This window comes from Dama dama, chromosome 24, assembly GCF_033118175.1.
Source record: "Dama dama isolate Ldn47 chromosome 24, ASM3311817v1, whole genome shotgun sequence".
Lineage (NCBI taxonomy): Eukaryota > Metazoa > Chordata > Mammalia > Artiodactyla > Cervidae > Dama > Dama dama.
This window is the reverse complement of record NC_083704.1, coordinates 45,088,735-45,104,114: the sequence shown is the minus strand read 5'-3', so window position 1 is coordinate 45,104,114 and position 15,380 is coordinate 45,088,735. Positions and strand designations below refer to the sequence as shown.

Genomic DNA, 15,380 nt, shown 5'->3' with positions numbered 1-15,380 from the left:
TATGATGATGGTTACTATGGATGTCTTTAAAAGGCTGCTCTCAACGTCTCAAAACCAATAGACCAGTTTGCCAAACGTTCCTCTATTAGAGAACAATTCACCAAAGAGGAAGAGGGATTCAAACCAGGATGACAGCTTGGAAAAAATCACAAAGGAGGTTGAGAAGAAGCCCATGTAGAAAGCAGGACATTAGCATGTAATTAGGTTTTTCGAAGGCCCATATTCTTCATTCCCATTGCCATTTTTCCTGATTAAAATGTTCCCATGGAAGCTAAAACCATAATCAGAAGTCCATCAAATGGTAGCTGTTGCAGAGAGCTACCCCACTCTGTTAAATTGGTCAGGCTTGTGTCTCTCATAGGCTTGTGTGTCTCATAGACTTGTGTCTCTCATAGGCTGTGTCTCTCATAGGCTTGTGTGTCTCTCATAGGCTTGTGTGTCTCTCATAGGCTTGTGTGTCTCATAGGCTTGTATCTCTCATAGGCTTGTGTCTCATAGGCTTGTGTGTCTTATAGACTTGTGTCTCTCATAGGCTTGTGTCTCTCATAGGCTTATGTGTCTCTCATAGGCTTGTGTGTCTCTCATAGGCTAATGCTTTAACACTTCAATACATATAATAAAGTATATGCACCACAAGAAAAATGTGTTTTGTCACCAGCAGGCTATAACACAGTGTTCTGCTTATAGGAGCCATGGGTTTAATTGTATCCTAAGGTAATGATGAGTCACCACTCTGGCTTTTAGTTAAGGAAGCCAAACAATGATTCTAAACCTCAGTTCAGAGTGCCCCTGAGTCTTAGAAAAAATGCCTGAATAGAAACTGTTTTGTATCACTTAAGGCTGTCAAACAGTAAGGACAGCCATGCTGAGTAATTCCCCTTAAAGAGGTGGTGGTAGTGAACTAGGAGCCCATTCCACAGCTCAGAGCTAGAGGGGAGAAAAAATGCTGCACACAAGTAAAAGAAGGTTGCCACCTACCATATCCAGCCTCTCAGATGTCCGCCCTGGAGGCTAAACTAGGAGACAAATGAGACACCAGGCTTGGTGTCTCCTATTTAGAAGGGCTAACCCTTAGAGGGCTCATCCTGGATCCCTCCAGGATAGAAGGGAAGGGGGAAGGGCACAAACTTAAAAAGAATGACATAGCCATAGGACATGACAAAAGCTAGTTAGAACCAACTAGTCCAAGATAGCAGAAGATTTGATTTCCAGTAGACCTTGAATCTCATTATATATGTTCATTCTAATACATTAGCATGCTAAGTGACACACCCACCAGCACCATGCCGGTCTTGAGGCCCTATCATCAAAGATCAAGAAGTTAGCAATAGCCCAATTCCTGGAAATCTCTGCCCTTTCCTCTAAATAGTTGGATTAATCCTCCCACTCATTAGCCTATGAAATTATCTAGTCAATAAAAACTAACAAACAGATGGAGAAACATACCGTGTTCATGGATTGGAAGAATCAATATTGTCAAAATGGCTATTCTACCCAAAGCAGTCTATAGATTCAATGCAATCCCTATCAAGCTACCAACGGTATTTTTCACAGAACTAGAACAAATAATTTCACAATTTGTATGGAAATACAAAAAACCTTGAATAGCCAAAGTAATCTTGAGAAAGAAGAATGGAACTGGAGGAATCAACCTGCCTGACTTCAGACTATACTACAAAGCCACAGTCATCAAGACAGTATGGTACTGGCACAAAGACAGAAATATAGATCAATGGAACAGAATAGAAAGCCCAGAGATAAATCCACGAACCTATGGACACCTTATCTTTGACAAAGGAGGCAAGGATATACAATGGAAAAAAGACAACCTCTTTAACAAGTGTTAAAACAAAATCTCACCAAGGGCATGGCAACATGAGAAGAAAAAAAAAGACTGTAGGCAACTGTATTAGTCATGTACTAAATTAATCTCTTCCTAACCTTTAGCACTACTTTACTTAGGTATCATTCTATAAAGAAATGGAATATATTTCCCCAAAAAATGGTGAGTTAGCCTTGTAGTCTCTTATCATAAAACCCAAAGTGAATCCAAAAGTCTACAAGCAATAAATGCTGGAGAGGGTGTGGAGAAAAGGGAACCCCCTTACACTGTTGGTGGGAATGCAAACTAGTACAGCCGCTATGGAGAACAGTGTGGAGATTCCTTAAAAAACTGGAAATAGAACTGCCATATGACCCAGCAATCCCACTTCTGGGCATACACACTGAGGAAACCAGATCTGAAAGAGACACGTGAACCCCAATGTTCATCGCAGCACTGTTTATGATAGCCAGGACATGGAAGCAACCTAGGGGCCCATCAGCAGATGAATGGATAAGGAAGCTGTGGTACATATACACCATGGAATATTACTCAGCCATTAAAAAGAATGCATTTGAATCAGTTCTAATGAGATGGATGAAACTGGAGCCCATTATACAGAGTGAAGTAAGCCAGAAAGATAAAGAACATTACAGCATACTAATACATATATATGGAATTTAGAAAGATGGTAACGACAACCCTATATGCAAAACAGAAAAAGAGACACAGAAGTACAGAACGGACTTTTGAACTCTGTGGGAGAAGGTGAGGGTGGGATATTTCGAAAGAACAGCATGTATATAATCCATGGTGAAACAGATCACCAGCCCAGGTGGGATGCATGAGACAAGTGCTCGAGCCTGGTGCACTGGGAAGACCCAGAGGAATCGGGTGGAGAGGGAGGTGGGAGGAGGGATCAGGATGGGGAATACGTGTAACTCTATTGCTGATTCATATCAATGTATGACAAAATCCACTGAAGTGTTGTGAAGTAATTAGCCTCCAACTAATAAAAAATAAAAAAAAATAAAAAAATAAAATAAAATAAAAACTAACCATGCCATATTTTGGGGCCCCTCGCTTCTGAGATGTCCCACTCTGTTTTCTGCAGAGCATGTTTCTTTCTAAATAAATCCACTTATCTATCACTTTGTCTCTCACTGAATGCTTTCTGTGAGGAGACATCAAGAACTTAAGCTTCATTAAGCCCCAAAGCCAGGTATGTGATTTCTGGTAAAAGACTGTGGATTTCAGTCCCAGTCTGGGTTTAGCTTGATTTCGAGATCCAACCCATGGGTTCAAGTCCCTCTCTGAGTTGCACACAGTTTTCACTCCAGCCAGAGCCAGCAGAACAGAGGTCAAGGCACTGGAGCCCTAGGATTACAAACACTGCCTTTGGAGGCCATGCATCCAGAATCAGAATCAGAATTCACTCATGTAGGTGAGTTACCAGCTCAGGTCACATTTTTTTTAGTTTCTGTGTTTCTGTCTCTATTTGAAAAATGGGAATTAAAAAAAAAAATGCAGCTTCTAAGATCAGGGTGCAAATTGAATTTTATGGAAAGTACTTAACATGTACTCAATAAAAAGCAGTTGCTACCATTATTATTATTATTATTATTATCGAGGGACTATCATTAAATCTGGGGTTCTATGCAGGTTTGCCAAGAGACATAAAGCTTTTGTTATGTGGAAAGCACTGTGTTAGGTCCTGGGACATAGGAACAAACAGGACAGACACAATCGCTGTTTTATGATGTTTATGGTGTGTTTGCGTGTGTGTGTGTGCATGCATGCGTGTGTGTGTGTGTGTATTGGCCTGCACATTGTTTATAAACAAAACAAGACCAAACTGATAGCAAACATTTCAAAAATGTGTGGCTTCATACAAAAGTCCAGATTTCTGGCTTCCTTTGAAAACACCGGAAAATCTGACAGGAAGTGAGATCTCTCTCCACGGGGCAACCTGCTCCTCCAGATCCCTCACAAATCGCAAAACACAGTGCCAGTCTTCCGCCTGATATGGGCCGCTGGCTTCTCTAATTAAGAGAAAACTCTCTCGGGCTACATGTGATGGAGGGCCCCGGGGCATTTTGAGAGACGAGGAAGCTGAGGACACAGACCCAGAGGACCAGAACTGAAACATGGGGAGAGAGAGGAGAGCTGGCACCCGCCTTCTGTCAACGGGTTTATTTGTCTCTCGTCTCAGCTCGCTTTGTGTGGCTGGACACAGAAAACCCTGGAGGGGAATTCTGATTCCAGCTTGCTCTTTGCACAGCTAATTATTTGGGGCTCCCAGAAGGTTGAAGAGAACAATGACTCTCCCAGCAGTTACAGTTGGACTAGCTTAGTTCCTTTTCTTTGCCACAGGGGGAGGGGGAGCTATTTGTTTTGGTCTTAAACCAAATCTGCCCAAGACACAGACAGATGTTCTGACCTGACACCAGGAAAGCTGCTATTTCAATGCCTAGCAAAATTCTCCTATTTTGTCTTTCTAGTCGGCCTGCATATCCATAATATGCATTTTCCTTGTTTAAACTGTTTACTTCTCTCCTGTGCAAATAGAAAGCAATGCTCAGAAATAAAAAATACTATATGCCCAAGAATTATATCCCTCCTCCCAAGTGAGATATTTCATGTTTTCTAGGAAGACAGCATAAAGACAAGCAGGGGGAGCTAATTAGGATGGAACAGTGAAACAACGAAAGCTCATTTGCACACAACCTGCTAATAATTATCTGCAACTTCATTCTAATAGGAAATGAGTGACAAGTCCCTTAAAAACCAAGAAACAGGAAATGAAAATACATGCTCCATAGTTGTGAACACTATAAGAGAGTGGAACGATCTTCCAGCAACTCCAGAGAGACTGTTCCTACATCTTACCAAAGCTATTATCATCAGTGGTGTCCCCTCAGTTAAACAAAATGAGCAGATTCAGTTTGCTGCTATTAGCTGTTTCTAGCCTTTCTGCATCTAAAGACATTTTCACTCTTGGCTGTTCCAATAGAGATTCATTTGGATTTCCTGTCAACTATTGCTCAAAAAGAAAGTAAGGCCTATTTTTCTGATTAAACTTATACTCAGTTTCATTTGTTTATCTAATACCTATTTATTGAGCACCTCCTAACAGCCAGGCACTGTGTTAGGTGCTGGAGATAAAAATGTGATTCAAAACAAAGACAGACCTTACCCTCAAGGAATGCAGGGGAAGGCAGATATTAACAGAAAGACCTCACCAATATAAAACTGACCCTCTGAAAAGTGTTTCAGAAGAGGTATCTTGTACCAGGAGGACTTATAACAAAGGAATTCAGTTAAAGGAGGTGTAACAGAGGCAAAGAAAGTGTCTCAGAAGAAATAACACTTGAGCCGAAGTGTACAGGCTATAGGTTCCAGATAAGCAAAGGCCCTGTAGTGAGACTGAGTGAATATAAGGACTGAATGAAGGCCAGCCTGATTGGAGTGGAGAATCCGCAAGGGACAGAGTGATGAAGTTGAGTGTTAATGGTGATCATGCAAGAATTTTGAGCAATGGGAAGCCATCTTGGGGTTTTTAAACAAGGTGGAGGGAGTTCCCTGGTGGCAGAGTAGATAAAAATTGGCCTCCCAATGCAGGGGGCATGGGTTTGACCCTCGGTCCAGGAAGATTCCACATGTCTCTGAGAAACTAAGTGTGTGTGTCACAGCCATGAAGCCTGTGCTCCAGAGCGTGCATGTCACAATACTGAAGCCTGCCCACATACAGCTTGTGCACTGAGGAGCCCTTACACAGTGACGAAGAGTAGCCCACACTCGTCACAATTAGAGAAAGTCCACACAAAGCAATGAAGACCCCTGCATGCTAAGTTGTTTTAGTCATATTCAACTCTCTGCGACCCCATGGACTGAAGCCCGCCAGCTCTTCTGTTCATAGTATTCTCCAGGCAAGAATACTGGAGTGGGTAGCCATGCCTTCCTCCAAGGAATCTTCCCAACCCTGTGAATTGCAGGCAGGTTCTTTACCACTGAGTCACCTGGGAAGCCAATGAAGAAACATAAATAAGTAAATAAACAGGGTGCAGTGGTCATAGCTGATATGATGATTTTTTATACTTTGAAGAAAAATAGATTTGGGTAGAGGGGAGGCTGAAAGAGTTTGGGTAGACCAGTTCATCTAGACCTTCTACAGAAGTTCCAGGGAGAGTAATTTGGACTTGTATGGTATGGTGCTAGAGCTGATAGAGTAGAGGTGATACACTCTAACAATACTTGGAATGGGACCAACCCAATGAGCCAGAAGAATCTCAATGGCCCAAGACAGGCACTAACTATACTTCCTGGTGCTATGAAGCTGAATGAAGACATTGGAAAGACCAAACCAAATAGGACTTGAGAATCCCTCAGCCCCAGCAGCAAGGTACCACTATGTGCTCTGAGTCATCATAGCTCTGTATCTGAATTTACAAATTCCGAGAAAGACTTCCCAGGAAAACCAGTTAAATAGGCAGGGAAGAAAACATTAAGCATCGAGCACTGGGGGGAAAAAAAAAAAGATGCTAACAAGCAGGTTTCAGTAGAAGTTGGTATAGTATTAAATTTCCATTCTACTGTCATTAGCACTGATCCTGATTTAGAGAAAAAAAATATTTGGGTTAATCAAAACTATGGGTCAATCAACTGTTCCATAATGACAGCTCCTGTGGTCATAAATCTTTGCTATCGCCTGTAGCTGACAGGGTCTCAGTCCACAGGAGAATAAGCAGCAAAAGACTAATGTTTCTCTTCATTTCCCCCAAAGGGAGTTAGGCAATGAGTAATAAAAGGATATAAATTATTCACAATGCTTTCTTGAAGTTTATGATTCATGGCTTGGGAGAAATAATGGACGGGGTGGTCGGGGTGGGTGACTCGGGGTTGGGGGGGACAGAATCCTGAATGAAAAAAAATCTCTATTGAAAATGGAAGGATGAGTTTGTGAGGCAGACCCAAGTCACTACATGCAGGGTTTGGGGTTTCACCAGGGCAGCCTCTGGTTCATCCACAGGATGGTTCACTCATTCCTTACTTTTATTTGGACAATCCTTATTAACCTGGAGTCAGTGAGGAGGGCTGTTTCTGTAAATACAGTTTCTCTAGACTTTGGTGAAGGTGGACAGAGGGAGAGAGATGAACAGGAAGATTGGAGAGAGGTCAAGTGTGTCTGTGTGACAAAGTATGGAGGGAATGGAAGGACGAAAGCATATCATCTGGTGGAGGAGATATAAAAGATCTATCTTTTATAAATAAAAGTGATAAAATATGTTAAAGTTTGTCTCATATATTAATATAAATCTCTCCTGCATTTTTAAATTTTATTTTCTAACTTTTTTGGCTATTCCCTGCAGTATGTGGGGTCTCAGTTCCCTGACCAGGAATCAAACCTACGCCCCCTGCATCGGAAGTGTGGAGTCTTAACCACTGATCACCAGGGAAGTCCTTAAGAGGATATCTTCTGTTTTGGTTTTTACTTTCAGGAAAAAACAAGCATTGGTGTAGTAAAAGATATGGAAGTAGATAGGAGCAGAAGGGTTATGTGTTTGTTAGTTTTGATAAAGTTAATTTGATAATATCAAAACCTACAAAATGGAGGCCGCCCTAGCTGCCAGCCCATGTCATAAATCTACACCTCAGTTCAATTCAGTTCTTCAGTTTAGTTCAGTTGCTCAGTCGTGTCCTACTATTTGCAACCCCATGGACTGTAGTACACCAGGCTTCCCTGTCCATCACCAACTCCTGGAGCTTGCTCAAACTCATGTCCATTGAGCTGGTGATGCCATCCAACAATCTCATCCTCTGTCATCCCCTTCTCGTCTTGCCTTCAATCTTTCCCAACATCAGGGTCTTTTCCAAGGAATCAGTTCTTCAAATCAGGTGGCCAAAGTATCAGGTTTCAGCTTCAGCATCAGTCCTTCCAGTGAATATTCAGGACAGATTTCCTTTAGGATGGATTGGTTTGATCTCCTTGCAGTCCAAGGGACTTTCAAGAGTCTTCTCCAACACTGCAGTTCAAAAGCATCAATTCTTCAGCGCTCAGGTTTCTTCATGGTCCAACTCTTACATCCATACATGACTACTGGAAAAACCATAGCTTTGACTAGACTGACTTTTGTTGGCAAAGTAATCTACACCTAAGTCAGCCCATACTTACAGGAAACACTTGTCAAGGGAACCTAACACACACCCATCACAATCCTCCAACTCAGCTTTACCCTAGAAAACAAGACCTGCTCTCCTTACAGGGAAACCCCTGACCTCCTAGCTACACATGCCATTTTTTTTTTTTTACTGCTGTTTCTAATCATCTATATAACTCACTCTTGCCCCAGATCTCCAAGGAAGGACCTTATGCTTCCCTGCACCAAACTCTTCCCTCCATGGAGAGTTTTCTCTGAATAAAGGACATTAATCTTCTTACTAAGTTATTTCAATTTTGTCATTTGATAGTCTGATTATGTATAAATATGGCCTGGATTAGATACATAGCTCTCCTTCACAGTTTCTAAGAAATTCAAGTAAAGGATTTCAGCAATTTTGAAACTGCTCTCTTCCCAACCTGAGTTTCCTTGACAGAAAGTGCTGAGACTAAGTCATGTGGATCCACTCTTTATAAAGGCTAGAAACACATTTATTGAACCCATCATGTGCAGGGACTTACCTGGTGCTATTAATAGTACAAATAATTGAAAAATCGTTCAGATTCCAGCCTTGACTTACCTTCCTAGTTTTATCTCTTGCTAGTTCTCCTTCAAAACCAAGATCACAGCCATTTTACTATGCAATTCAGAACATTTTGTTCTGCTTCCCACTCCTTATGTATAAACATGTATCTTTCTCCACTGAATGCTCTCCCTAATTCATTCAGAAGCACTGCACCTCCCCATCTGCACCTGGCTAAAGCCTACACCCCTCCTATCTCAGTTTAGATGTTACTTCCTCAGAAAGTTGTCCAGAATTCCAAGGTGAGTCAGGTGCCCTTACTCTGGGCTCTTGATGGGTTTATCTCAACTAAGTCCTGGTAGCATTCAATGGTAATCAGATGGTGTGCAAACTTTTTGATAGCAGGGACTATGTCTTTGTCATTCTTGTATCCTCAGCCCCAAGCACATGAGGAGACACAAATAAAACACCAACTAAATCTCCGATGAATGAATAAAGATATGCAATACTTAATGCCCAACTTCAAGGAAATTTCAGTGTAATTAATAAACATACCACCTTTTGAAATACAATAGCACACAGCATATAAAACAAGTGCCTTGTGTGTAACAAAGCAGGTGCTCAGCGGAAGCCAAAGATTAGTTTTGACTGAGGTGATGGTAGCAACAGCAGTTAGAACAAGCCTGTGTTTATGACACATGGGCTATATTAGTTGTTTTCATAAATAGCCCTATAACATGGTAGTATTTTCCCCATTAACAAATGAGGAACCCAAGGTTCAGAGAGGTTAAATGATTTTTCAAAGTTATATAGATAGTAACCAGCAAAGCCAGGATTTGAATTCTAAATACAAGATTTCAAAACATTGAGAATGGGAAGGTGTGCATGTCAGGCAGAAGAAAAACATAGATAACATACCAAGGCACTTGGGGGTCATGCATATCCCAGGGGCTAAAAAGAAAGATCAAGTTGATAGTATGTAGGAATATTGGGGACACCAGTGCAAGCAAGTGAGTAACTAGATTGTCAGGGACCCTGCATGTCAAGCTATGGAACTTACATCAGTTTATAGATACCAAGAATCATTGGTAGCTTTAGAGTAGAGGAAACATGATCAGATTTGAGTGTTTGAAAGGTTTATCAAGCAGTAGAATACAGGATGGACTAGGAGATGAAAGGAGAGTTCACAGAGAAGGAAAAACCTCAGAGCATAATGCAATTCTTTAACTGTAAAGGCACTGATCTCTGGGAATGGAGTAGATAGGATGGATGCAAGCCATTCTATGATAGAATAAACAAATGGTCCTTGACAGCTGAGTTGTTGTGGGTCTGAAAGATATAGCTATTAATAAAAGTGGCTTAAGAGTATTAAGCCAAAATGACAGGGACCCCAATGAAGAAATCAGCCAGAAACGCCATAGAAGGTACTGGTTTGAGGAGAAACTTTTTAAACATGCTAAAAATAGACATTGTAGAGAAAATCTTCAGAAAACAGTTGGAAATGTGGGACCGGAGAACCAGAGAATGACTAGAACAAGAAATGCAACTGGGGAGAGAGGGGAAGGCGTTTGCCCTAAGGTGCAAATGAAGCCAAAGAAAATGTGGATATGTCTTCAAGGGCTGAGGAGCAGAAAACAAGGGTTGGGAGGTGTGCAACAAATCTTAGCTAATACTTAGTTAACATTTAGATGGCAGGAACGTGAAGAAGATTAAGAAGTAAAAGATGCTAAAGAATTAAGATCTAAATGCCCAATATGAACAGGCGCTATGCCAGAAACTTTTTATATGTTATTCTAGGAGGTCAGTACTGTCTTTATTTTATAAACACTGAAGCTGAGGAGTCATGTTATCTTGCCCAGGGCCATACAACTGATTAATGACATAGGTAGCAAGCATCTCAATTCACGTCTTGCTGTTTCCCAGGACAGAGCCACAGTGTCAAGGCCACTGGAAGGGGAGAACCTTCAGAGTGGACAGGATGAACCTGGGCAAGAGCAATGAGGACTGAGAAGAGGCCACCGAGGAACTTCCCTGGTGGTCCAGTGGCTAGGACACCGAGTTCCCAATGTAAGGGGCTTGGGTTCAATGCCTGGTCAGGGTGCCTCAACTAAGAGTTTGCCTGATGGAACTAAAGATCCCACATGCCACATCTAAGACCTGGCACAGCCAAGAAAATAAATAAAATTAAATAAATATTTTAAGAAAGAGTTTGAGGACTTGCCTCTCAGAGAAAGCTGTGGTATAGGACCTAAAACTGAACCTCAGTGTTATTCACTGTCTTGACATCTGGGGGAAATCGGGATGGCCTCCAATGCCTCAACCACAAGTTCTTCTCATTTTGCTCCTGGGGAACAAGCCCCTTGGCCAAACAGCTCTCCTCGTCATGGGGACCAGGCACAGCCCCTGTGTAACCCTAAGCAGTGGGGTTCAGCTTCCTGCCAGCCTCCGGAATGATTCCAACAAGCCCATTACACCTTTCTGCAGGAACCAAGGGTCACCCACTCCCTTGATGCTGCCTCTCACAGTCCCTGATGTATCCCTCTGTTCCCAAGTGCAACCCTATAGGGACTTTGTCTGCATCACCCTCCTCCCCTAGGCTGTGAGTACATGTGACTAATAAAGTTCTATCAATCTCAGTTGTCTAGTGCTAGAGGTCATGGGTTTGGCCGTCCACATATCTCTAGGGTGGAAATCTCTCCTTTACCAACTAGGTGGACAGACAGTGATTAAGACAATAGAGGACACTAAAGTGTTCACCGTGAAGTTGCATGGGTAAAATACTTCATTTTAATAAGTATTTGGGACTTCCCTGGTGGTTCAGTGGCTAAGACTCCACACTCCCAATGCAGGGGGGCCTGGGTTTGATTCCCTAGTCAGGGAACTTGACCCCACATGCTGCAGCTGAGATTGCTGCAGCTAAAGATCTCACATGCTGCAACTACGACTCTACACAGACAAATTTAAAAAAAAAAAGAAAAAGACACAAAAGTATTTGCTTTAGTACAAGTGAAGAAATGTGAGAAATGAATGACTGTTCTAGTTTTATACAAGAGGAAACTGAGGGACAGACAAGTTAGATGGCTACCTTGTATTACACAGTATTAAACTCTTCTTTCATTTTAATGAAATATTAAATATCTAATCTCCAATATTTTCTTGACAAGTTCTTATCTAGATGCAGCATAAGAATCACATGTATCCCGAAGTTACACAAAGCTATGGGCTTCCCTGGTGGCTCAGAGGTTAAAGCATCTGCCTCCAATGCAGGAGACCCGGGTTCAATCCCTGGGTCGGGAAGATCCCCTGGAGAAGGAAATGGTAACCCACTCCAGCATTCTTGCCTGGAGAATCCCATGGATGGAGGAGCCTGGTAGGCAACAGTCCAAGGGGTCGCAAAGAGTCGGACACAACTAAGTGATTTCACTCACTCACTCATTATAAGCAATAAGAGAAAGGCAAAAAGTCTCACAGAAAAACTGGAAGATATAAATAGGTAACTCCCCAAAGTAGAAAGAGACAATAATGGGGATATGTTCAATGTCATTATTAATCAAAGAAATTCAAACAAAAATCACAAGGAACCATTTATTTGTATATTTCAGGTTGACAAAGATTAAGATTTACACTACCCAGAGTTAAGGATGTTAAAAGGAATCAAAGACTCTCATATGCAGATGGAATGAGTAGAAATTAGTGTACCTTTTTGGAAGACAGAGCAGCAACTTGAGAAAAATTTTTAATTATATTTTACATAATTTAATTTCTAGGATTATATCTCAAGGAAGCAACTTGTCAAATCCATAAAGATGTATGTATAAAGATATTTGTTCTATTCTTCTCAATATTGAAAATTCAGGAAAAAAATCTTAATGTCTATCAACAGAGTATTGGCTAAATAACTGTGCTTTACATATAAAATGGGTTGCTATACAGTCTTTAAAAATGATGATGTAGATGCATATTTATCAGCATAGAAAAATTATATTAGGTTTAAAAAAACTAGTTTACAAAACTGCATGTAGAATATTATAGATAGTATTTAAAATTTTATATATTTCTATATATATGCATAGTGGGACATTTGGAATGAAATTTACAAAATTTTAATATCTCCAACTATTCAGTTTTCAGATAAGTCTTACTCTCTTTTTTAGCTTATCCCAAAGGCACATATCAATAATTGAGAGGAGAAGAAAAATTTTTTTTTCATTTTTGGGGAAAAAAATACATTGAGCAATGAATATTTCCCTTTGGAAAAAAAAATGTATACTTCAGGAAGAAATTACACAAATCCTACAGCATGCTCCAATCTTATATTTATTCTCCAATAGATAAATGTGAAGCCCAGTAAAGAAAGGGACTCAGCCAATGCACTAGATTTCTCATAGGAAGTATATATTCTAAACAAAGGCTTTTGTGCCCTTAGCAGGAGGCTGTGGATAAAAAGTGAAAACCACAAGGAGCCTGGGTTCAGTAGGTGCTGGTCAGCCCCTCTCTGATTGAAAAGGACACCTTAGTACGGACCAGTGAGAGTCCCACTCCAAGCTGTCAACAGTGGCTAATTTTTTGCCTTTGACCTTGCACACCATTCACACCTACAGCTCTGATAAGTCCCACTCTTGGACCTTTAACCTCTTGACAGCAAATGCTGCGGTCTCAAAATCCCATTTATGCCTGTTTCCTGTTAGAAAGTTTTGTGTAGGGCACATGTGACCTACAGAATTATGTTTTTCAAAAGTAAACTCTCTGAGAAAACAGTTACCAACTTATCTCCCAATTCTATCATCTAGAAGGGGACAAAGGGTGACAAAACAAAGCCCATAGAGAGTAATTCAGAAAGACAGACACTTAATTTACTTATTCTAAAAAACAGCAAACCCTACTATGTCACTTTAGAAATTCCTAAAATAGAGATCTCTATGTATCCCATTTGGCGTCTGTCATGCTCCCGGTAATATTATTTGTGACAGCTCTAAGAGAGGCAATATACATTGGCCTCCCAGGTCTTTAAGAATGCACAACTTAATCCATCTGGAAACAGTTGTGTTGTTGACCCCAGGGTTCTTTATATTAGAACAAACTCAGACACAAACCCTGAGACGGCTCCAGAATATTATATGAGGGTGAATTACAGGCAGTCACACAACCTAGCATTGTCCTTTAAAGCGTTTTTATGAGGCAGAGCCAAAGGCTGGCAAAACTCTCCTTCACCACAGAGGAAATCTAGGTTAAAAAGGAAAATAAGAAGTTTATGAACTATTAAAAAAAAATAGAGCTGCAGAGTTAGGGAGTTATGGATTAAGTTCCGATCCATTAATTCTTTTCTGACTTAGAACTGGCTGAAGGAGTGTGGCCCTCTGGTGGGTGACAGAAACAGTCCCTTGTATGGGAACCAGTGAGGAATGGCTGGCAGAGAAGGGGGTGGACCCACTCATTCAGATGATAATTTATACTGGAATCTGGAATTCAATAACCTCACATCCCTCAGGTAAGGGAAAGATCCGCTCCCCAATTTCATTTGGGAGTTCTATTACATTAAGCAATATTCTGTTTGGCCAGACGTGCCATTCTTCTCTTGAAGGAAATTAATTTCTTGATTCTTCCAGCTAATATAATCCCAATTCAGTGCTTAAAGTTTTCTCAGGGTGCTACTAGATGAAATAAAGTTTAAAGCACCTCTTGTGGGAATTCACAAAGCACAGATGGAAACAATAGAGGAAACACAAGTTGAAGAGGGGAAGGTAGGGGTGGCTGGAGGGGAGATGAGGTGTTAGCCTGCCCCGCACAAGCCAACACATATGTTTGTTAACAGTGTTCTGTAGTCTGAACTCTTGGCTGAATAGGGCTGTTTTATGATTTCCATAGGAAATTTATTTTAAAGCATGTAAGGCCACTGAACAGGATAAATAAAAGATTACAAGAAAAAAAAAAAAGAAACAGTGATTTCTGATTGTTTAAAAGGCAACTCAACAAGCCTTCACCTGCAAAAGCAAAAGGTCAGGATCAATGAAAAGGCCTTTCCTTTGGAAAGAGATCTGCTTTCAATTTAAGACAAACAAACCCTTATGGCGGGCTTTCTGAAGACCAAGGAGACATCAAACTGTGTAAGGGATCTGGCCTTGCCAGGAAAATAAAACTCCTCTGTTGGAAATTCCCCAACAACATCAAAACAAAACAAAGCAGAACAAACCTAACCCCCATCCCACCCCGTCCTCAGCCCTCTGTCTGATAGTCAAAGGCTGGTTACCCCCCAAAATAAAAACAAGTCCTCAAACATATATGTGTTACTCCTCATAGCTACAATTTTATTCTAAAAGAAGATTTTTGGAGATATCATCTTAAGTGTGATGTTACAGGGGGAATCCTATGTATTAGGAGAGTCTGACTTGAGAATATGACAGGATACTGACCATCTTTGATGACAAAACATCCACTCTTCGAGGTACCTTGGTCAAACACACTGTATCTCATTCTTCTAATGAGTCCAGCTGTCTTTGTAAAGTATTGGCTCAACTACTATGAAGAGGCACATTTACTATCTTTTGGGGAGATAGACAATGAATGGCATTTTTTCTCAGCCGTATTTTCCTTCACAAATCTGAATGCTTATTGCAGCGGCACTGTTATTCTTAACATCAATCCTTTCTACACACACATGTACATGTCACATATACCACACACACATACCCACATAATCCATACATACATATACCATATACACATACACATGCACCATACACCACAGACCAACACACACACAATTACTTTTTTCCTCTCACCATTTTATTGAACATTGTGTTGAAGATTCTATCCAGGGCAATTAGGTAAGAAAAAGAAATTAAAAGACATCCCAGGAAAAGAAAAATGTAAATATCTT

General features: G+C 40.8%; 1 protein-coding gene and 1 non-coding gene across 20 annotated transcripts in view; one reads left to right on the top strand and one right to left on the bottom strand.

Moving 5' to 3' along the window:
• FHIT (fragile histidine triad diadenosine triphosphatase) overlaps nt 1–15,380 on the bottom strand; it is a 1,512,191-nt gene that overhangs the window by 987,449 nt on the left and 509,362 nt on the right. The gene's annotated exons all lie outside the window — the stretch shown is intronic.
• TRNAW-CCA (transfer RNA tryptophan (anticodon CCA)) lies at nt 11,729–11,800 on the top strand. The gene has a single exon. It is a non-coding gene; the product is annotated as a tRNA-Trp (tRNA).